Source organism: Symsagittifera roscoffensis, chromosome 6, assembly GCF_963678635.1.
Source record: "Symsagittifera roscoffensis chromosome 6, txSymRosc1.1, whole genome shotgun sequence".
Classification (NCBI taxonomy): domain Eukaryota; kingdom Metazoa; phylum Xenacoelomorpha; order Acoela; family Convolutidae; genus Symsagittifera; species Symsagittifera roscoffensis.
This window is the reverse complement of record NC_087067.1, coordinates 36,131,330-36,156,094: the sequence shown is the minus strand read 5'-3', so window position 1 is coordinate 36,156,094 and position 24,765 is coordinate 36,131,330. Positions and strand designations below refer to the sequence as shown.

Genomic DNA, 24,765 nt, shown 5'->3' with positions numbered 1-24,765 from the left:
TTAGGATCTTAATAAAACCCACTTTTTCTATAGCAAATAGAACTGAGGTTTTGCAAACTCTCAACACATGACATTTGACCACTGATTCCGAATCTTAAAATCTTTACTGGGACAAGCAGGAGGTCCCAGTACAAGACCGCGTGACATCAAATTTTACCGTTAGACAATTTCTCCGATTTTTTTTTTACTTATCGAGCCAGAAACACAAAATCTATCATAGTCTTCTTTGACACAAGAAGCTTCAAAGAATCAATTGAAACTTTTTGAGCAACCTTTTTTTAAAAAATAAAACTTTTTCCGTCTTCACAAAAATATCAAAATACAAATTCTCTCCCTGGACCAACAACCTCATGCAATGGCAATAAACAATCTTATATAAATGTAACTCCAAATGCGCTGTGGACGCAATGTTTAACTGAACACAATGCTTAGGAAATATTAGGAGACAATGTTTAAAAGGGTATTGTGCGTAACGTTAAAGAAGCATTCAGAGTAACCATCAGAAGAAGATGAACTCGATCCAACTTCAAGGCTAGACAATACTTGTCTAAGTTTTGTCCAAAAATTAATTTCATTTCTGTTTGGAGCTGGGACTGTCAAAAGTTCAGTCTAGAACAAATCACTTCGTGCTAAGAAAGAAACTTGTTTGCGAACCGATTCGGTCTATGAAGTAAATGGAAAAATTTCAACGTTTCATAGCTTTAAAAGCTTGCTTAGAAAAACAAAATTTTCGTGAACCGATTCAGACTATGAAATGACTTGAAATATTCAAAGTTGTTTCAAACTTGAAATATTTCAAGCTATTCAAATTTGTACAAATTTCCACGAAATAATTTGTAATATTTCAAAGTTTCATAGCTTTTAAAGCTTGCTTATAAAAGCAAAATTTTCGCGAACCGATTCAGACTATGAAATGACTTGAAATATTCAAAGTTGTTTCAAACTTGAAATATTTCAAGCTATTCAAATTTTTCATAGCTTTAAAAACTTGCTTGGAAAACTTTAAACTTTTTACTAACCGATTCAAACTATGAAATAATTGGAAATATTTCAAAGTTTCATAGCTTGAATAGCTAGCTCAGAAAAACTTAGGCTTAGATCAGAACGTTTAAAAACCATTCAGAGCAACCATTGAAGTAACCATTGAAAAACCACTTCACCACCGTACCACGGGGGAGCGGTGGTGAAGTGGTTACGTCTCCGCCTCTCAATCGAAAGGTCGGATGTTCGAGGCCCACCATGATCCGTGAGCGTTGCTTGAGGGTGAAGCAACATTACCCAGCCCAGAAAAATAACCAAAAAAATAGCATGTAGTTCTTAAACAGGGGCACAACAGCGGTCTGCCGTGAAGAGCTGTACAGCTATTGTATTGGTGCTTTATCCCGTGGATAAATGATCTTAATTGAGCTCTTTGTTTTAGGCAAGAACTTTCTAGAACTTTGACTCTTTCTAAAGTCAGGGTTATTCTTGAATTCTATCTGAAAAACTGCGAAACTCTTTAAAGAAGATAAAATCGACTCAACTTCAAACTAGAGAGAACCTGCCCACAGTTTTTCCGTTTAGATGTTGATTTTAGTCTGAAAAGAATAAACTGAAAACAGCAAACTTTATGCTTAGAAAACCGCTTTGCGCTATAAATTCACTTTGAGAAGTTTCATAGCTGCACACTACCTTACTTTAAAACACCTACTCCGCCATGCTTTGCTTAATGAAATTACGTGAAGTATATCGAAGTTTTATAGCTGGACTAGCTTATTTAAAAAAATAAAGTCAAAAAATTAAAAAAGTAAGCTTACTTAAAATTTGCTATTCACGATTCGTTCAAATATTTCAATTTTTTATAGCTTCAGTAGCCTGCTTAAAAAAAACTTGAACTTATTGCGAAATATTTCGTTCTAAAAAACAACATTGACGTATTTCAAAGTTTCATAGCCTAACTAGCTTGCTTAAACACACAAAATTTTTTCGAAAAATGGTTCGCTCTGTGAAATAACTTGAAACATTTCAACGTTTAACAGCTGGAATAGCTTCCATAGGAAATTTTCTAATTTTCGCAAAAGAGTTTGGTAAATTAAGAAAAATTTTGGACTATTTTGAAGTTCATCACTCGATTAGCTCGCTTAGAAAAAACTAGTTATTCGCAAAAAGGTTTTGGTCTAAGAAACTATTTCAATTACTTAATCTTTTCATAGTTCAATAGCTTGCTTATGAAAAACTTGAACTTAATGCGGACTGATTCGATCTATGGAACAACTTGAAACAATTCAAAGTTTCGTTGCTCCATCAGCTTGCTTGAAAACAGAACTTTTTGGCAAAAGATTTTGGTACAAAAACGACTTGGAACTTTTCAAATTTTCATAGCTTCAATAGCTTGCTGTCGTAAAATTAGAATGTTTACTGAACTCATTCGCTCTATGGGACAAATTAAAATATTTCGAAATTCCAGTATTTAAATAGTTTTTATAGGAAAAGCTCATTTTTCCGCAAAAGGGTTCGCTCTAAGAAATCATACCTTGAATGGCTTTAATAGAAACCCTTTTAGTCATCCGATTCACGCCATGAAATAACTTTGAAATTTTCAACGTTTCAAAGCTTGAATAGTTTGCTTAAACCAACTTAGATTTTTTGCGGATTCATTCGCTCTAAAAATTTGCTTTGAATTGTTTTTAAAATTTTCGCTTAATAACTTGCATAGAAAAACGGACTTTCTGCGGACCAATTCAATTTAGGAAATAAGTTGAATTATTTCAAAGTCTTACCGCTTGAATGCCTTCAAAAAAAATTTTAAAAAATTTCGTCGTCCGGTTCGCTTCGTTTTAAATGATCATGGCTCGAATAGCTTGCTTATAAAAGTTTGAATTTCTCTGAAACGATTCGGTCTAAGAAATAAATTTAAAGGTTTGAGTTTGTTCGGTTGAATGACTCCATGCTTCTATGTTTTTGCTAGTCATTTAAGAAGAATTCTAAGTTTTTGCTATTCAATTGCTATTCATTATTCACGGAGTTCAAAAAAACAAAATATTAAAACGTCGGATCTCAAATATGTAAATATGCAAACTCCTGGCACATGCCAATATGCAAACTCCTGGCACATGCCATTTGAGTTGCAAATATGCAAACTCCTGGCAAATATGCAAACTCCTGGCACATGCCATTTGATCAATGATTCCGAATTTTTATAAATTTTTAATCCTATAGGCACCAAGGACTGGTGGTTATCGCATCTGCGAGTCACGCAGGAGGCCCCCAGTACAATACTGAGTGGAATCATTTTTTTAACCGTTATACGAGTTCTCCGTTTGTTTTCACTAGTCGAATCAAAAACACAAAACCAATCAATATTTTTGACACAAGAAGCTTCAAACAATCACTTGAAAACTTTTGAGCTGAAAGTTTTTTTTAAAAATATACTTTTCCTTCTCCACAGAAATAACAAAACATAATTTCTCTCCCAGGACCAACAACTTCATGCAATGACAATTAACAATTTACTTTATCAAATGCAAAACGAGAGTCAGTTCAAAGCTTATAAACCTATTTTTACATTTCAAACAGTGTGTTCAAGCGTGATAGGGCAACGATCAAAAAATTAGCGAAAAAAAAAGATATTCTTCTACAACTAAGCTAACAACATACGTTCTACTAAACAATCAGTTCGTTCTAAAGAGCGCAAGACTTACTAAGGTCAGTCTTGTAATTAGTTTGAAATTGCTTTCCCTGGTTTTTCTCCCTGGACCAACAACCTCATGCAAGGTAATTTAACAGTTCTTTTTATAAAAAAAAAACTAAATTCCACTCATTTCGAAGCTTTGAAACCTATTTTTACAATTCAACCTTGGATCTTGATAAAACACACTTTTCTATAGCAAACAAAGTTGCGATGATGAAAATTCCTAACAAATACCACTTGACCACTGATTCCCAATCCTAAAATCTACGCAATCACTTAGGTGCCATGGTGTAGTGGTTATCACATCTGCCTAACACGCAAAAGGTTCCCAGTTCAAGCCTGGGTGGCATCACTTTTTTACCCTTTGAGAATTTCTACGTTCTTTTCCATAGTTTAATCAAAAACACAAAACCAATCAAAATCTTCTTTGACACAAGAAGGTTTAAGCAATCAATTAAAACCTTTTGATCATCGTTTCAAAAAATAATTTTCCGTCTTCACAAAAATAACAAAACACAATTTTTCTCCCAGAGCCAACAACCTCATGAAATGACAACTAACAATTCACTTCTAAAAATGCGGAAAGATACTCAGTTCTAAGCTTTTATACCTAATATTACATTTAAAATTTTTTGTTCAAGTGTGAGAGGGCAACGATGAAAGAAAAAATAAGCAAAAAAACAAAAAGTTGTTCTACTACAACTAAACTAACAACACAGGTTCTAGTAAACAAACAGTTTTAACTAAAAAACATAGCGCTCTGTAAAATAACTTGAAAAATTTCAACGTTTAATAGCTTGAATAGCTTGCATAGGAATTTTTCTAATTTTCGCAAAAGGGTTTGGTAAATTAGGAAATATTTTGGATTATTTTGAAGTTCATCGGTCGATTAGCTCGCTTAGAAAAACTAGTTATTCGCAAAAAGGTATTGGCCTCAGGAACCACTTCAATTAACAAAATTTTTCATAGTTCAAAAGCTTGCTTATGAAAAACTTGAACCTAATGCGGACTGATTCGATCTATACAATGCTGATTTAAATTAACCGGACAAAACGAGCAAAACTTCAAATTTGAAACGCGTTTTTCTCAAACTGGGTTGAGTTTAGGTGAAAACCTATGAAGACAACTTGCTTAAAACTTTAGCAGAATTAATATGGTGTAATTTGTTTAACGAAATTGGGGCCCAAAATTTCCCCCAAAAATGGGTCAATTTGACTTTTCTTAGTTAATCAAAAATTACGCCAAAAACACCCAGTAAATCACAGACATAGTTATATCAAAGTGAGCTCCTTACGGTCAACCTTGTAATCAGTCGAAAAAAGCGTAGATTGTTTGAACATCGGAGTCGAGGGTTTTATAGGAAGTGGCACTCCAAATGTTGCATTGAAAAACATCACAAAACAATTTTAGGTGGAGCACAATGGCCTCATTGAAAAGTATACCTATCTTTTTTCTGCCTTGAAGAGAAACTTAAAAGAAGTTTTCGCGGAGTTCAAGAGAACCAATTATTAAAACCTCAGATCTCAATAAACCCATTTTTTCTATAGCAATTAGAGTTGCGATGATGCAAGCTCCTAACACAAGCCATTTATCCACTGATTACGAATTTTTATAACTTAGCAATCCTATAGGTGCCAAGGAGTAGTGGTTCTTGCATCTGCCAATCATGCAGAAAATCCCCAGTTGAAGCCTGTGTGGAATCATTTTTCACCATTATACGATTTTTCCGTATTCTCCGAAGTTTCTTAGCTGGACTAGCTTACTTGAAAAAATTAAAGTAAAAAAATTGAAAAAGTAAGCTTAATTAAAATTTGCTATTCACGGTTCGTTCCTTGAAAAAACTTGAAATATTTCAAAGTTTCATAGCTCGACTAGCTTGCATAGGAAAACTCCAATTTTTCGCAAAACGATTTTTTCTAATCACAAGCAACCCAAAAAAACTTAACTATTCGCAAAACGTTTCGGTCTAAGAAACAACTTCAAATATTTCAACTTTTCATAGCTTCAGTAGCCTGCTTAAGAACAATTTGGACTTATTGCGAAATATTTCGTTCTAAAAAAACAACATTGACGTATTTCAAAGTTTCATAGCCTAAATAGCTTGCTTAAAAACACGAAACTTTTTCGAAAAATGGTTCACTCTGTAAAAAACTTGAAAAATTTCAACGTTTAAAAGCTTGAATAGCTTGAATAAGAACTTTTCTAATTTTGCAAAAGGGTTTAGTAAATTAACAAAAATTTTGGACTATTCTGAAGTTCATCGGTCGATTAGCTCGCTTAGAAAAACTAGTTATTCGCAAAAAAGTTTTGGTCTAAGAAACCACTTCAATTACTTAAATTCTTCATAGTTCGATAGCTTGCCTATTTTCGCAAAAGGGTTTGGTAAATTAGGAAATATTTTGGATTATTTTGAAGTTCATCGGTCGATTAGCTCGCTTAGAAAAACTAGTTATTCGCAAAAAGGTATTGGCCTCAGGAACCACTTCAATTAACAAAATTTTTCATAGTTCAAAAGCTTGCTTATGAAAACCTTGAACTTAATGCGGACTGATTCAATCTATACAGTGCTGATTTAAATTAACCGGACAAAACGAGCTAAACTTCAAATTTGAAACGCGTTTTTCTCAAATTGGGTTGAGTTTAGGTGAAAACTTATGAAGACAACTTGCTTAAAACTTTAGCAGAATTAATATGGTGTAATTTGCCTTACAAAAATCGGTCCCAAGATTTTACCGCAAAAATGGGTCATTTTGGCTTTTCTTAGTTAATCAAAAATTATGCCAAAAAACACCCAGTCGATCACAGACATAGTTATATCAAAGCGAGATCCTTACGTAGCCCAACAAATACGTTGCAAATCGTTTTAAAAAAATTTAAAAATAAATAGTTGTTTTTTTATAGTAAAAACGACCTTTTTTGTCTATCAAACAAAAATAAATTAACTTATACAATGTTTTGGAGAATATACCCTTCTTAAAGTTTGTTGGGCTACTTAAGGAGCTCAATTTGATATAAGTATGTCTGTGATCGACTGGGTATTTTTTGGGGTAATTTTTTGATTAACTAAGAAAAGCCAAAATGAACCATTTTTGGGGTAAAATTTTGGGCCCGAGTTTCGTAAAACCAATTACACCATATTAATTCTGCTAAAAGTTTAAGCAAGTTTTGTCTTCATAAGTTTTCACCTAAACTCAACCCAATTTGAGAAAAACGCTTTTTAAATTTCAAAATTAACCCGTTTTGTCCGGTTAATTTAAATCAGCACTATGGACAACTGCGTCAGTTTCTTCACTCCGTCAGTTTTCTTAAAAACACAAGTTTTTCGCAAAACATTTTGGTCTAAATACAACTTGAAATTTTAAAAATTTTCATAGCTTTGATAGGCTGTTTTTGTAAAATTTGACGTTTTTTTGAATTATTTTGCTCTATGGAGCAACTTGAAATACTTCAACTTTTCTTCGCTCCATCAGCTTGCCTAAAGACAGAACTTTTTCGCAAAAGATTTTGGTACAAAGACGACTTGAAATTTTTCAAATTTTCATAGTTTCAACAGCTTGCTGTCGTAAAATTTGAAAGTTTCCAGAACTGATTCGCTCAATGGAAATATTTCGAAATATTTCGAACTATTTTGCGGATTGATTCGCTCTATAAAACTGCTTTGAAATATTTTTATATTTTTCGCTTAATTACTTGCATAAAAAACGGACAGTTCAATCTAGGAAATAAGTTGAATTATTTCAAAGTCTTACCGCTTGAATGCCTTCAATAAAACTTTGAAAATTTTTTCGCCATCCGATTTTCGCTATTCAATTGGAGTCCAAAAGATAACTTCAACTATTTCAAAGTTTGATAGCGGGACAGCTTGCTTCAGAAAACTTGAACTTCTTGATAACCGAATCGGTCTTAAAATGCTTTTTTTAACTTCAAAATTTCTTCGGTTGAAGGGCTCAATTTTCAAACCGATTTACGATATGGCTTAACTTAAAATTGTTCGATGTTTCATTGCTTGAATTGCTTGGTCAGAACAACAACCAATTTTTTTTCGAGCCGATTGATTATTGTAGTAGGACTTGCTAGTTCATTTTATCAAATACAAAATGATATTCAGTTCTAAGCTTTTAAACCTATTATTACATTTCAAATTGTTTATTCAAGCGTGAGAGGGCAGCGATAAAAAAAAATAAGCAAAAAAAAACAAAAAGAATTTCTACTACAACTAAACTGACAACATACATACTACTAAACAAACAGTTCTTTCTAAAAAATCATAGCGCAAGGTTTACTAAGATCAGCCTTGTAGTTAGTTGAAAATAGCTTTCCCTGGTTTTCCTCCCTGGACCACCATCTCATGCAAGGACAATTAACAATTCTTTTTATCAAAAACAAAATGCCACTCACTTCGAAGCTTTGAAACCTATTTTTACAATTCAACCTCGGATCTTGATAAAACCTACTTTTTCTATAGCAAACAAAGTTGCAATGATGCAAACTCCTAACAATTGCCACCTGATCACTGATTCCGAATCTTAAAATCTATGCAATCTCATGGTTGACATGGTTTAGTGGTTCTCACATCTGTCTAACACACAGAATGTCCCCAGTTCACGCCTGGGTGGCATCAGTTTTTGACCGTTTGACATTTTCTGCGTTTTTTTTCATTAGCCAAGTCAAAAACACAAACTCAATCAAAATCATTTTGAACACAAGAAGCTTTAAACAATCAATTGAAACCTTTTGATCGTTTCAAAAAAGAAAAAAATTTCGGTGTTCAAATAAATAACAAAACAAAATTTTTCTCCCTGAACCAACAACCTCATGAAATGACAATTAATAATTCTCTTCTTCAAATGCGAAACAAAACTCATTTCTAAGCTTTTAAACCTAATATTACATTTCAAATTGTTTGTTCAAGTGTGAGAGGGCATCGATCAAAAAAAATTTAAAAAAAAACCGAAAGGTAATCTACTTCAACTAAACTAACAACATACTTTCTACTAATTAAACAAGATTTAACAAAAAACCTAGCGCAGTATTTACTAAGGTCAACCTTGCAGTTAATTAAAAAATCGCCTAGGTTGTTTGAACATCGAAGTCGAGTGATTTATAGAAAGTGGCGCTACCAATTTCGCATTGAAAAACGTCAGAAAACAATTCTAGGTTTATCACAATGTCCTGAATGCAATAGATACCTACCTTTCTCTCTGCCTTGAAGAGAAACTTTTAAGACGTATTCACGGAGTTCAAGAGAACCAAATATAAAAACCTCCGATCTCGATAAAACCACTTTTTCTAAAGCAATTAGAGTGGCGATGATGCAAACTCCTAACAAATGCCATTTGACCACTGATTCCGAATCTTTAAAACTTTGCAATCCTATAGGTGCCAAGAGTAGTGGTTATCGCATCTGCCAATCACGCAGAAAATCCCCAGTTGAAGCCTGTGTGGAATCATTTTTCACCGTTACACGATTTTTCCGTATTCTCCGAAGTTTCTTAGCTGGACTACCTTACTTGAAAAAATTAAAGTAAAAAAGTTGAAAAAGTAAGCTTAATTAAAATTTGCTATTCACGGTTCGTTCCTTGAAAAAACTTGAAATATTTCAAAGTTTCATAGCTCGACTAGCTTGCATAGGAAAACTCCAATTTTTCGCAAAACGATTTTTTCTAATCACAAGCAACCCAAAAAAATTTAACTATTCGCAAAACGTTTCGGTTTAAGAAACAACTTCAAATATTTCAACTTTTCATAGCTTCAGTAGCCTGCTTAAGAACAATTTGGACTTATTGCGAAATATTTCGTTCTAAAAAAACAACATTGACGTATTTCAAAGTTTCATAGCCTAAATAGCTTGCTTAAAAACACGAAACTTTTTCGAAAAATGGTTCACTCTGTAAAAAACTTGAAAAATTTCAACGTTTAAAAGCTTGAATAGCTTGAATAGGAACTTTTCTAATTTTGCAAAAGGGTTTAGTAAATTAACAAAAATTTTGGACTATTCTGAAGTTCATCGGTCGATTAGCTCGCTTAGAAAAACTAGTTATTCGCAAAAAAGTTTTGGTCTAAGAAACCACTTCAATTACTTAAATTCTTCATAGTTCGATAGCTTGCTTATGAAAACCTTGAACTTAATGCGGACTGATTCGATCTATACAGTGCTGATTTAAATTAACCGGACAAAACGAGCTAAACTTCAAATTTGAAACGCGTTTTTCTCAAACTGGGTTGAGTTTAGGTTAAAACTTATGAAGACAACTTCTTTGCTTAAGTAGGAGATTGGCTGCTTAAAAAAAACTTTTCCGTCTACACAAAAATAACAATCAAAATTTGTATTTCAATTTCTCCCTGAACCAACAACCTCGTGAAATGACAATTAACAATTCACTTCTTCAATGCAAAATGATTCTCAGTTCTAAGCTTTTAAATCTAATCTTACATTTCAAATTGTTTGTTCAAGCACGATAGGGCAACGATCGAAAAGTGTGTTTAAAAAAAGTGTGTTTAGTTTTTAGTTTAAAAAACTAAAAGATATTCTACTGCAATTAAACTAACAACATACGTTCTACTAATCGGACATTTTTTACTAAAAAAACCTAGCGCAAGATTTACTAAGGTCAACCTTGTAGTTAGTTAAAAAAAACTTGGGTTGTTTGACGTCAAAGACGAATGTTTTCCAGAAAGAAGCGGTCCATATTTTGTATTGAAAAACGTCAGAAAACCATTCTAGGTTGATCACGATGGCCTGATTGCAATAGCTACCTACCTTTCTCTCTGATTTGAAAAAAAACTTATATAAGGAGTATTCATGTAGTTCAAGAGAACCCAATATTAAAACCTCGGATCTCGATAAACCCACTTTTTCTATAGCAATTACAGTTGGGATGATGCAAACTCGCAACACATGCCATTTGACCACTGATTCCGAGTCCTTAAAAGTTTGAAATCCTATAGGTGCCAAGGAGTAGTGGTTATCGCCAATCACGCAGAAAATCCCCAGTTGAAGCCTGTGTGGAATCATTTTTCACCATTACACGATTTCTCCAATTGTTTTCACTATGCGAGTCAAAAACACAAAACCAATCAATGTCTTCTTTGACACAAGAAGCTTCAAACAATCACTTGAAACCTTTTGAGCAAAGTTTCGTTTAAAACATACTTTTGCTTCTCAACAGAAATATCAAAACATATTTTCTCTCCCTCGAACAACAACTTCATGCAATGAAAATTAACAATTTAGTTTGTCAAAAGCAAAATGACGCTCAGTTCGAAGCTTATAAACCTATTTTTACAATTCAAACAGTTTTTTCAAGCGTGATAGGCAACGATCGAAAACATAAGTAAAAAAAGATATTCTTCTATAACTAAACTAACAACATACGTTCTACTAAACGAACAGTTCTTACTGAAGAGCGCAAGAGTTACTAAGGTCAGTCTTGTAATTAGTTGAAAATAGCTTTTTTCACTAGATTTTTCTCCCTGGACCAATAACCTCATGCAAGGGCAATTAACAATTAATTTTATCAAAAACAAAATGCTTCTCATTTCGAAGCTTTGAAACTTATGTTTACAATTCAACCTCGGATGTTTATGAAAACTACTTTTTCTATAGCAAACAAAATTGCGATTATGAAAACTTTTTACAAATGCCACATGACCACTGATTCCGAATCTTAAAAGCTTTGCAATTTCATAGTTGCCATGATGTAGTGGTTATCACAGCTGCCTAACACGCAGAAAGCCCCAGTACAAGCTTGTGAGAAAATATTTTTTTGAAACTTTATACGATTTCTCTGTTTGTATTCTTCAGTTGAGTCAAAAACACAAAACCAATCAATTTCTTCTTTGACACAAGAAGCTTCAAACAATCACTTGAAACTTTTTGAGCAAAATTAAAAACAAACTTTTCCTTTTTCACAGAAATATCAAAATATAATTTCTCTCACTGGACCTACAATTTCATGCAATGACGATTAACATTTTACTTTTTCAAAGAAAAATGACCTTTTGTTCAAAGCCTATCAACCTATTGTTACAATTCAAACAGTTTGTGCAAGCGTGATGAGGCAACGATCAAAAAAGAAGCAAAAAAGCAAAAAAAAATTCTCCTACAACTAAACTAACGACATGCGTTCAACTAAACAAACAACTCTTAGTAAAAAACACAGCGCAAAATTTACTAAGGTCAGCCTTGTAATTAGTTGAAAAAACCTTTCCCTGGTTTTTCTCTCTGGACCAATAATCTCATGCAAGAACAATTAAGAACTCTTTTTATCAAAACCACTCAATTCGAAGCTTTGAAACCTATTTTTACAATTCAACCTCGGATCTCGATAAAACCACTTTTCTATAGCAAACACAATTGCGATGATGCAAACTCCTAACAAATGCCACTTGACCACTGATTGTGTCTTAAAATCTATACAATCTCATAGGTGCCATGCTGTATTTGTTATCACATCTGCCTAACACAGGCAGTTCAAGCCTGGGTGGCATCAGTGTTTTACCGTTTGACAATGTCTGCGTTTTTTTCAGCAGTCCAGTTAAAAACAAAAAACCAACCAAAATCTTCTGTGACAAAAGAAGTTTTAAGCAATCAACTGAAATCTTTTGATCATCGTTCCAAAAAAAAATTCTGTCTTCACAAAAAAAAACTGAACACAATTTTCCCCCTTAACCAACAACCTCATGAAATGACAGTTAACAATTCACAACTTCAAATGCGTACTGATACTCAGTTCCAAAATTTTGAACCTAATATTACATTTCAAATTGTTTGTTCAAGTGTGAGAGGGCAATGATCAAAAAAACTTAAGCAAAAAATCAAAAAGGTATTCTTCTACAACTAAACTAACAAGATACGTTCTAGTAAACGAATAATTTTAACTAAAAATACATACTGTAAGGTTTTCTAAGGTCAAACCTGTAATTAGTTGAAAATGGCTTAGTTTGTTTGAACATCAAAGTCGAGTGTTTTATGAAAGTGGCGCTCCAAAATTCGCTATGAAAAACGTCAGAAAGCAAATGTAGGTTGAACACAATGGCCTGATTGAAAAGTATACCTACCTTTTTCTCGGCTTTGAAGAGAACTTATAAGTCAAGAAAACCAAATATTGAAACCTGGGATCTCGATAAACCCACTTTTTCTATAGCATTTAGAGTTGCGATGATGCAAACTCTTAACACATGCCATTTGCCCACTGATTCCGTATGTCTATAACTTTCAAATCCTAAAGGTGCCAAGGAGTAGAGTTTATCGCATCTGCGAATCACGGAGGAGTCCCCCAGTACAAGCCTGTGTGTAATCATTTTTTACCGTTACACGATTTCTCCGTCTGTTTTCACGAATCGAGTCAAAAACCAAAACCAATCAAAATCTTCTTTGACACAAGAAGCTACTGAAAATCACTTGAAACTTTTTGAGCAAAATTTTCTTCTACACAGAAACATTTCTCTCCCTGGACCAACAACCTCATGCAAGGATAATTAACAATTTGTCCAATGTGGTTTTTCTATCTGGACCAATAATCTCATGCAAGAACAATTAAGAACTCTTTTTATCAAATCCACTCATTTCGAAGCTTTGAAACCTAGTTTTACAACTCAACCTCGGATCTTGGTGAAAACCACTTTTTTTATAGCAAACAAAGTTGCGATTATGCAAACTCCTAACAAATGCCACTTGAACACTGATTCGGAATCTGAAATCAATGTAACCTCATAGGTGCCATGGTGTAGTGGTTGCCACAAGAGACTAAACCGCAGAAGGTCCGCAGCTCAAGCCTGGGTGTCATAAGTTTTTTTACCGTTTGACAATTTTTGCGTTTTTTTTTACTTTTAGTTCTCAACAGAAATATCAAAACATAATTTCTCTGCCTTGAACAAAATTTTCATGCAATGAAAATTAACAATTTAATTTATCACATGCAAAATGACACTCAGTTCGAAGCTTATACACCTAAATTTACAATTCAAACAGTTAGTTCAGGCGTAACAGGACAACGATCGAAAAAATAGTTTAAAAAATAAAAGATATTCTTCTACAACTAAGCTAACAACATACGTTCTACAAACCAAACAGTTCTTAGTAAAAAACATAGCGCAAAATTTGAAGAGGTCAGCCTTGTAATTAGTTGAAAATAGCTTTCACTGGTTTTTCTCCCTGGACCAATAACCTCATGCACGGGCAATTAACAATTCTTTTTATCAAAACAAAATGCCACTCATTTCGAAGCTTCAAAATTTATTTTTACAATTCAACATCGGATTTTGATGAAACCTACTTTTTCTATAGCAAACAAAATATCGATGACAAAAACTCCTAACAAATGCCACTTGACCACTGAGTCTGTCTTAAAATCTATGCAATCTCATAGGTGCCATGGTGTAGTTGTTATCACATCTGCCTAACACACAGAAGGTCCCCAGTTCACGCCTGAGAGGCATCAGTGTTTTACCGTTTGACAATGTCTGCGTTTTTTTCACTAGTCCAGTCAAAAACACAAAACCAATCAAAACATTTTTTTGACACAAGAAGCTTTAAACAATCAATTAAAACCTTTTGATCATCTTTTCAAAAAATAATTTTCCGTCTTCACAAAAATAACAAAACACAATTTTTGTCCATAAACCAACAACCTCAAGAAATGACAATTACCAATTCACTTCATCAAAAGCTAAATCGTACTCAGTTCTAAGCTTTTAAATCTAATATTATCTTTCAAATGGTTTGTTTAAGCGTGAGAGGGCAACGATCAAAAAAATAAGCAAAAAAAAACAATAAGTTGTTCTTCTACAACTAAACTAACAACACAGGTTCTAGTAAACGAACAATTAACTTGATCAAAAAGAAATTGACACTCAGTTTGAAGCTTATAAACCTATTCCTACAATTCAAACAAATTAAACAGTTTGTTCAAGCACGATAGGGCAACGATCGAAAAGTGTGTAAAAAACTAAAAGATACTCTACTACAACTAAACTAAGAACATACGTTCTACTAATCGAACATTTTTTACTAAAAAAAACCTAGCGCAAGATTTACTAAGGTTAACCTTGTAGTAAGTTTAAAAAAAGCTTGGGTTGTTTGAACGTCGAAGACGAATGTTTTCCAGAAAGAAGCGGTCCATATTTTGCATTGAAAAACGTCAGAAAACCATTCTAGGTTGATCACGATGGCCTGATTGCAAGAGCTACCTACCTTTTTCTCTGCTTTGAAGAAAAACTTATAAGGAGTATTCATGTAGTTCAAGAAAACCCAATATTAAAACCTCGGATCTTGATGAACCCACTTTTTTATAGTAATTACAGTTGCGATGATGCAAACTCGCAACACAAGCCATTTGACCACTGATTCCCAATCTTCATAACTTTGCGATACTATAGTTGCCAAGGAGTAGTGGTTATCGCATCTATGAATCACGCTGGAGGCCCCCAGTACAAGCCTGTGTGGAATCATTTTTTTAAACCGTTATACGATTTTTCCGTTAGTTTTCACTAGTCGAGTCAAAACCACAAAACAAGTCAATAGCTTCTTTCATACAAGAAGCTTCAAACAATCACTCGAAACCTTTTGAGCAAAATTTTTTTTAAGGAAGATACTTTTCCTTCGCCACAGAAAAATCAAAACATAATTTCTCTCCCTGGACCAACAACCTCATGCGAGGACAATTAACAGTTTTTTTAAATCAAAAACAAAATGCCACTCATTTCGAAGCTTTGAAACCTATTTTTACAACTCAACCTCGGATCTTGGTAAAAACCACGTTTTCTATAGCAAACAAAGTTGCAATTTTGCGAACTCCTTACAAATGCCACTTGACCACTGATTCCGAATTTTAAATCTATACAACCGCATAGGTGCCATGGTGTAGAGGTTGCCACATCTGCCTAACAAGCAGAAGGTACCCAGTTCAAGCCTGGGTGGCAGCAGTTTGTTACCGTTGGACAATTTCTGCGTTTTTTCAATAGTGCAGTCGAAAACAAAAAACTAATCAAAATCTTCTTTGGCACAAGAAGATTTAAACAATCAATTAAAACCTTTTGATCATCTTTTGTAAGAAGAAAAAAATTTCCGTCTTCACAAAAATAACAAAACACAATTTTTCTCCATGAACCAACAACCTCAAGAAATGACAATTACCAATTCACTTCATCAAAAGCAAAATCGTACTCAGTTCTAAGCTTTTAAATCTGATATTACCTTTCAAATGGTTTGTTTAAGCGTGAGAGGGCAACGATCAAAAAATAAGCAAAAAAACAAAAAGTTGTTCTTCTACAACTAAACTAACAACACAGGTTCTAGTAAACGAACAATTAACTTGATCAAAAACAAATTGACACTCAGTTTGAAGCTTATAAACCTATTCCTACAATTCAAACTGTTTGTTCAAGCACGATAGGGCAACGATCGAAAAGTGTTTAAAAAACTAAAAGATATTATACTACAACTAAACTAACAACATACGTTTTACTAATTGAACATTTTTACTAAAAAAAACCTAGCACAAACTTTACTAAGGTCAACCTTGTAGTTAGTTAAAAAAATAGCTTGGGTTGTTTGAACGTCGAAGACGAATGTTTTCCAGAAAGTGGCGGTCCATATTTTGCATTGAAAAACGTCAGAAAACCATTATAGGTTGATCACGATGGCCTGATTGCAATAGCTACCTACCTTTCTCTCTGCTTTGAAGAAAAACTTATAAGGAGTAATCACGTAGTTCAAGAGAACCCAATATTAAAACCTCGGATCTCGATAAACCCACTTTTTTTATAGCAATTACAGTTGCGATGATGCAAACTCGCAACACATGCCATTTGACCACTGATTCCCAATCTTTATAACTTTGCGATACTATAGTTGCCAAGGAGTAGTGGCTAACGCATCTATGAATCACGCACAAGGCCCCCAGTACAAGCCTGTGTGGAATCATTTTTTACCGTTATACGATTTCTCCGTTAGTTTTCACTAGTCGAGTCAAAACCACAAAACAAATCAATAGCTTCTTTGATACAAGAAGCTTCAAACAATCACTTGAAACCTTTTGAGCAAGTTTTTTTTTAAAGAAGATACTTTTCCTTCGCCACAGAAAAATCAAAACATAATTTCTCTCCCTGGACCAACAACCTCATGCGAGGACAATTAACAGTTTTTTCAAACAAAAACAAAATGCCACTCAATTCAAAGCTTTGAAACCTATTTTTACAAATCAACCTCGGATGTTGGTAAAAACCACTTTTTCTATAGCAAACAAAGTTGCAATTTTGCGAACTCCTTACAAATGCCACTTGGCCACTGATTGTGTCTTAAAATCTACACAATCTCATAGATGTCATGCTGTATTTGTTTTCACATCTGCCTAACACAGAGAAGGTCCCCAGTTCAAGCCTGGGTGGCATCAGTGTTTTACCGTTTGACAATGTCTGCGTTTTTTTCAGCAGTCCAGTTAAAAACAAAAAACCAACCAAAATCTTCTGTGACAAAGAAGTTTTAAGCAATCAACTGAAATCTTTTGATCATCGTTCCAAAAAAAAATTCTGTCTTCACAAAAAAAAAACTGAACACAATTTTCCCCCTTAACCAACAACCTCATGAAATGACAGTTAACAATTCACAACTTCAAATGCGTACTGATACTCAGTTCCAAAATTTTGAACCTAATATTACATTTCAAATTGTTTGTTCAAGTGTGAGAGGGCAATGATCAAAAAAACTTAAGCAAAAAATCAAAAAGGTATTCTTCTACAACTAAACTAACATGATACGTTCTAGTAAACGAATAATTTTAACTAAAAATACATACTGTAAGGTTTTCTAAGGTCAAACCTGTAATTAGTTGAAAATGGCTTAGTTTGTTTGAACATCAAAGTCGAGTGTTTTATGAAAGTGGCGCTCCAAAATTCGCTATGAAAAACGTCAGAAAGCAAATGTAGGTTGAACACAATGGCCTGATTGAAAAGTATACCTACCTTTTTCTCGGCTTTGAAGAGAACTTATAAGTCAAGAAAACCAAATATTGAAACCTGGGATCTCGATAAACCCACTTTTTCTATAGCATTATTATTATCACAAGCAAAATGACACTCAGTTCGAAGCTTGTAAACCTATTTTTACATTTCAAACAGTTTGTTTGAGCGTAATAGGGCAACAATCGAAAAAATAAGCAAAAAAATAAAAGCTGTTCTTCTACAACTAAACTAACAACAGTTCTTAGTAAAAAACATAGCGCAAAACTTACTAAGGTCAGCCTTGTTATTAGCTGAAAATAGCTTTGCTTGGTTTTTCTCCCTGGACTTACAACCTCATGCAAGGACAATTAACAATTTTTTAATCAAAAACAAAATGCCACTCATTTCGAAGCTTTGAAACGTATTTTTACAATTCAACATCGGATTTTGATGAAACCTACTTTCTCTATAGCAAACAAAATATCGATGACAAAAACTCCTAACAAATGCCACTTGACCACTGAGTCTGTCTTAAAATCTATGCAATCTCATAGGTGCCATGGTGTAGTTGTTATCACATCTGCCTAACACATAGAAGGTCCCCAGTTCACGCCTGGGAGGCATCAGTGTTTTACCGTTTGACAATGTCTGCATTTTTTTCACTAGTCCAGTCAAAAACACAAAACCAATCAAAACCTTTTTTTGACACAAGAAGCTTTAAACAATCAATTAAAACCTTTTGATCATCTTTTCAAAAAATAATTTTCCGTCTTCACAAAAATAACAAAACACAATTTTTGTCCGTAAACCAACAACCTCAAGAAATGACAATTACCAATTCACTTCATCAAAAGCTAAATCGTACTCAGTTCTAAGCTTTTAAATCTAATATTATCTTTCAAATGGTTTGTTTAAGCGTGAGAGGGCAACGATCAAAAAAATAAGCAAAAAAAAACAAAAAGTTGTTCTTCTACAACTAAACTAACAACACAGGTTCTAGTAAACGAACAATTAACTTGATCAAAAACAAATTGACACTCAGTTTGAAGCTTATAAACCTATTCCTACAATTCAAACAGTTTGTTTAAGCACGATAGGGCAACGATCGGAAAGTGTGTAAAAAACTAAAAGATACTCTACTACAACTAAACTAACAACATACGTTCTACTAATCGAACATTTTTTACTAAAAAAAAACCTAGCGCAAGATTTACTAAGGTCAACCTTGTAGTAAGTTTAAAAAAAGCTCGGGTTGTTTGAACGTCGAAGACGAATGTTTTCCAGAAAGAAGCGGTCCATATTTTGCATTGAAAAACGTCAGAAAACAATTCTAGGTTGATCACGATGGCCTGATTGCAAGAGCTACCTACCTTTCTCTCTGCTTTGAAGAAAAACTTATAAGGAGTATTCATGTAGTTCAAGAGAACCCAATATTAAAACCTCGGATCTCGATGAACCCACTTTTTTTATAGTAATTACAGTTGCGATGATGCAAACTCGCAACACAAGCCATTTGACCACTGATACCCAATCTTCATAACTTTGCGATACTATAGTTGCCTATCGCATCTATGAATCACGCTGGAGGCCCCCAGTACAAGCCTGTGTGGAATCATTTTTTTAAACCGTTATACGATTTCTCCGTTAGTTTTCACTAGTCGAGTCAAAACCACAAAAAAAGTCAATAGCTTCTTTCATACAAGAAGCTTCAAACAATCACTCGAAACCTTTTGAGCAAAATTTTTTTTAAGGAAGATACTTTTCCTTCGCCACAGAAAAATCAAAACATAATTTCTCTCCCTGGACCAACAACCTCATGCGAGGACAATTAACAGTTTTTTTAAATCAAAAACAAAATGCCACTCATTTCGAAGCTTTGAAACCCATTTTTACAACTCAACCTCGGATCTTGGTAAAAACACGTTTTCTATAGCAAACAAAGTTGCAATTTTGCGAACTCCTTACAAATGCCACTTGACCACTGATTCCGAATTTTAAATCTATACAACCGCATAGGTGCCATGGTGTAGAGGTTGCCACATCTGCCTAACAAGCAGAAGGTACCCAGTTAAAGCCTGGGTGGCAGCAGTTTGTTACCGTTGGACAATTTCTGCGTTTTTTCACTAGTGCAGTCGAAAACAAAAAACTAATCAAAATCTTCTTTGGCACAAGAAGATTTAAACAATCAATTAAAACCTTTTGATCATCTTTTGTAAGAAGAAAAAAATTTCCGTCTTCACAAAAATAACAAAACACAATTTTTCTCCATGAACCAACAACCTCAAGAAATGACAATTACCAATTCACTTCATAAAAAGCAAAATCATACTCAGTTCTAAGCTTTTAAATCTGATATTAGCTTTCAAATGGTTTGTTTAAGCGTGAGAGGGCAACGATCAAAAAATATGCAAAAAAAACAAAAAGTTGTTCTTCTACAACTAAACTAACAACACAGGTTCTAGTAAATGAACAATTAACTTGATCAAAAACAAATTGACACTCAGTTTGAAGCTTATAAACCTATTTTTACAAATCAACCTCGGATGTTGGTAAAAACCACGTTTTCTATAGCAAAAAAAGTTGCAATTTTGCGAACTCCTTACAAATGCCAAGTTTTCTAGAAAGTGGCGGTCCTATTTTTGCATTGAAAAACGTCACAAAACAATTTTAGGTGGAGCACAATGGCCTGATTGAAAAGTATACCTACCTTTTTCTCGGCCTTGAAAAAAACTCATAAGAAGTATATATAAGAAGGAGTTAAAGAGAACAAAAATTTTGAAACCTCGGATCTCAATAAACCCACTTTTTCTACAGCAGTTAGAATTGCGATGATGCAAGCTCCTAACACATGCCATTTATCCACTGATTCCGAATTTTTATAACTTAGCAATCTTATAGGTGCCAAAGAGTAGTGGTTCTTGCATCTGCCAATCATGCAGAAAATCCCCAGTTGAAGCCTGTGTGGAATCATTTTTCACCATTATACGATTTTTCCGTATTCTCCGAAGTTTCTTAGCTGGACTAGCTTACTTGAAAAAACTAAAGTAAAAAAATTGAAAAAGTAAGCTTAATTAAACTTTGCCATTCACAGTTCATTCCTTGAAAAAACTTGAAACATTTCAAAATTTCATAGCTCGACTAGCTTGCATAGGAAAACTCCAATTTTTCACAAAACAAGTTTTTCTAATCACAAGCAACCCAAAAAAAATTTAACTATTCGCAAAACGTTTCGGTCTAAGAAACAACTTCAAATATTTCAATTTTTGATAGCTTCAGTAGCCTGCTTAAAAACAATTTGGACTTTTTGAGAAATATTTCGTTCTAAAAAACAATATTGACGTATTTGAAAGTTTCATAGCCTAAATAGCTTGCTTAAAAACACAAAACTTTTTCAAAAAATGGTTCACTCTGTAAAGTAACTTGAAAAACTTCAACGTTTAAAAGCTTAAATAGCTTGAATAGGAAATTTTCTAATTTTACAAAAGGGTTTGGTAGATTAAGAAAAATTTTGGACTATTTTGAAGTTCATCGGTCGATTAGCTCGCTCAGAAAAACTAGTTATTCGCAAAAAAGTTTTGGTCTAAGAAACCACTTCAATTACTTAAATTTTTCATAGTTCGATAGCTTGCTTATGAAAAACTTGAATTTAATGCGGACTGATTCGATCTATACAGTGCTGATTTAAATTAACCGGACAAAACGAGCTAAATTTCAAATTTGAAACGCGTTTTTCTCAAACTGGGTTGAGTTTAGGTGAAAACTTAAGAAGACAACTTGCTTAAAACATTAGCAGAATTAATATGGTGTAATTTGCCTTACGAAAATCGGTCCCAAAATTTTACCGCAAAAATGGGTCATTTTGGCTTTTCTTAGTTAATCAAAAATTATGCCAAAAAACACCGAGTCGATCACAGACATAGTTATATCAAAGTGAGCTCCTTACGGTAAACCTTGTAATCAGTGGAAAAAAGCGTAGGTTGTTTGAACATCGAAGTCGAGTGCTTTTTAGGAAGTGGCGCTCCAAAATTTGCATTGAAAAACGTCAGAAAACAATTGTAGGTTGAACACAATGGCCTGATTGAAAAGTATACCTACCTTTTTCTCGGCCTTGAAAAAAACTCATAAGAAGTATTCATGGAGATAAAGAGAACAAAAATTTTGAAACCTCGGATCTCGATAAACCCACTTTTCTACAGCAATTAGAGTTGCGATGATGCAAGCTCCTAACACATGCCATTTATCCACTGATTCCGAATTTTTATAACTTAGCAATTAGCAATCCTATAGGTGCCAAAAAGTAGTGGTTCTTGCATCTGCCAATCATGCAGAAAATCCCCAGTTGAAGCCTGTGTGGAATCATTTTTCACCATTATACGATTTTTCCGTATTCTGCGAAGTTTCTTAGCTGGACTAGCTTACTTGAAAAAACTAAAGTAAAAAAATTGAAAAATTAAGCTTAATTAAACTTTGCCATTCACGGTTCATTCCTTGAAAAAACTTGAAATATTTCAAAATTTCATAGCTCGACTAGCTTGCATAGGAAAACTCCAATTTTCGGCAAAACAATTTTTTCTAATCACAAGCAACCCAAAAAAAATTTAACTATTCGCAAAACGTTACGGTCTAACAAACAACTTCAAATATTTCAACTTTTCATAGCTTCAGTAGCCTGCTTAAAAACAATTTGGACTTATTGCGAAATATTTCGTTCTAAAAAACAACATTGACGTATTTCAAAGTTTCATAGCCTAAATAGCTTGCTTAAAAACACGAAACTTTTTCGAAAAATGGTTCACTCTGTAAAAAACTTGAAAAATTTCAACGTTTAAAAGCTTGAATAGCTTGAATAGGAAATTTTCTAATTTTACAAAAGGGTTTGGTAAATTAAGAAAAATTTTGGACTATTTCGAAGTTCATCGGTCGATTAGCTCGCTTAGAAAAACTAGTTATTCGCAAAAAAGTTTTGGTCTAAGAAACCACTTCAATTACTTAAATTTTTCATATTTCGATAGCTTGCTTATGAAAAACTTGAATTTAATGCGGACTGATTCGATCTATACAGTGCTGATTTAAATTAACCGGAAAAAACGAGCTAAACTTCAAATTTGAAACGCGTTTTTCTCAAATTGGGTTGAGTTTAGGTGAAAACTTATGAAGACAACTTGCTTAAAACTTTAGCAGAATTAATATGGTGTAATTTGCCTTACGAAAATCGGTCCCAAAATTTTACCGCAAAAATGGGTCATTTTGGCTTTTCTTAGTTAATCAAAAATTGTGCCAAAAAACACCCAGTCGATCACAGACATAGTTATATCAAAGTGAGCTCCTTACGGTCAACCTTGTAATCAGTGGAAAAAAGCGTAGGTTGTTTGAACATCGAAGTGGCGTTTCAAAATTTGCATTGAAAAACGTCAGAAAACAATTGTAGGTTGAACACAATGGCCTGATTGAAAAGTATACCTATCTTTTTCTCGGCTTTGAAGAGAACTTGTAAGAAGTGTTCATGGAGTTCAAGAAAATCAAATATTGAAACCTGGGATCTCGATAAACCCACTTTTTCTATAGCATTTAGAGTTGCGATGATGCAAACTCTTAACACATGCCATTTGGCCACTGATTCCGTATCTTTATAACTTTCGAATCCTATAGGTGCCAAGGAGTAGTGGTTATTGCGTCTGCGAGTCACACAGGAGACCACCAGTACAATCCTGAGTGGAAGCGTTTTTTTTTTACCGTTTTACGATTTCTCCGTTTGTTTTCACTAGTCGAATTAAAAACACAAAACCAATCAGAGTTTTTTTGACACAAGAAGATTCAAACAATCACTTGAAACCTTTTGATCAAACTTTTTTGAAAAACTGATTTTTCATACTCCACATTTCAATAAATTTGTTCAAGCTTAATAGGGCAACGATCGAAGAATTCCTGGACCAACAACCTCATGCGAGGACAATTAACAGTTTTTTCAATCAAAAACAAAATGCCACTCATTTTGAAGCTTTGAAACCTACTTTTACAACTCAACCTCGGATCTTGGTAACAACCACGTTTTCTATTGCAAACAAAGTTGCAATTTTGCGAACTCCAAACAAATGCCACTTGACCACTGATTCCGAATCTTAAATCTATACAACCGCATAGGTGCCATGGTGTAGAGGTTGTCACATCAGCCTAACAGGGAGAAGGTCCCCTGTTCAAGCCTGGGTGGCATCAACTTGTTACCGTTGGACAATTTCTGCGTTTTTTCACTAGTGCAGTCAAAAACAAAAAACTAATCAAAATCTTCTTTGACACAAGAAGCTTTAAACAATCAATCAAACCTTTTGATCATCTTCTCAAAAAAAAAATTTTCCGTCTACACAAAAATAACATATACAATTTGTGTTTCAGTTACTCCTTCAACCAACAATCTCATGAACTAACAATTAACAATTCACTTTTTTAAATCCAAAATGATTCTCAGTTCTAAGCTTTTGAACCTAATATTACATTTCAAATTGTTTTTTCAAGTGTGAGAGGGCAACGATCATAAAAATTAAGCAAAATTTTAAAAGATTTTCTACTACATTTAAACTAACAACACACTTTCTCCTTATCGAAAAGTTTTACCAAAAAAAATCCAGCGCAAGATTTACTAAGGTCAACCTTGTAGTTAATTACAAAATAGTTTGGGTTGTTTGAACATCGAAGTCGAATGTTTTCTAGAAAGTGGCGGTTCAAATTTTGCATTGAAAAATGTCAGAAAACCATTCTAGGTTGATCACGATGGCCTGATTGCAATAGCTACCTACCTTTCTCTCTGCTTTGAAGAAAAACTTATAAGGAGTATTCACGGAGTTCAAGAGAACCCAATCTTAAAACCTCGGATGTCGATAAACCCACTTTTTCTATAGCAATTACAGTTGCGATGATGCAAACTCGTAACACATGCCATTTGACAACTGATTCTCAATCCTTATAACTTTGCGATACTATAGTTGCCAAGGAGTAGTGGTTATCGCATCTATAAATCACGCAGGAGGCCCCCAGTACAAGCCTGTGTGGAATCATTTTTTACCGTTATACGATTTCTCCGTTAGTTTTCACTAGTCGAGTCAAAACCACAAAACCAATCAATAGCTTCTTTGACACAAGAAGCTTCAAACGATCACTTG

At 33.8% G+C, this 24,765-nt stretch overlaps 1 protein-coding gene and 1 non-coding gene across 2 annotated transcripts in view; one reads left to right on the top strand and one right to left on the bottom strand.

Annotated features, from left to right (window-relative positions):
- Positions 1 to 24,765, bottom strand: part of LOC134848707 (histone-lysine N-methyltransferase SETDB2-like) — a 185,020-nt gene that overhangs the window by 39,939 nt on the left and 120,316 nt on the right. The window lies entirely within an intron of this gene.
- Positions 3,950 to 4,022, top strand: Trnav-aac (transfer RNA valine (anticodon AAC)). The gene has a single exon. It is a non-coding gene; the product is annotated as a tRNA-Val (tRNA).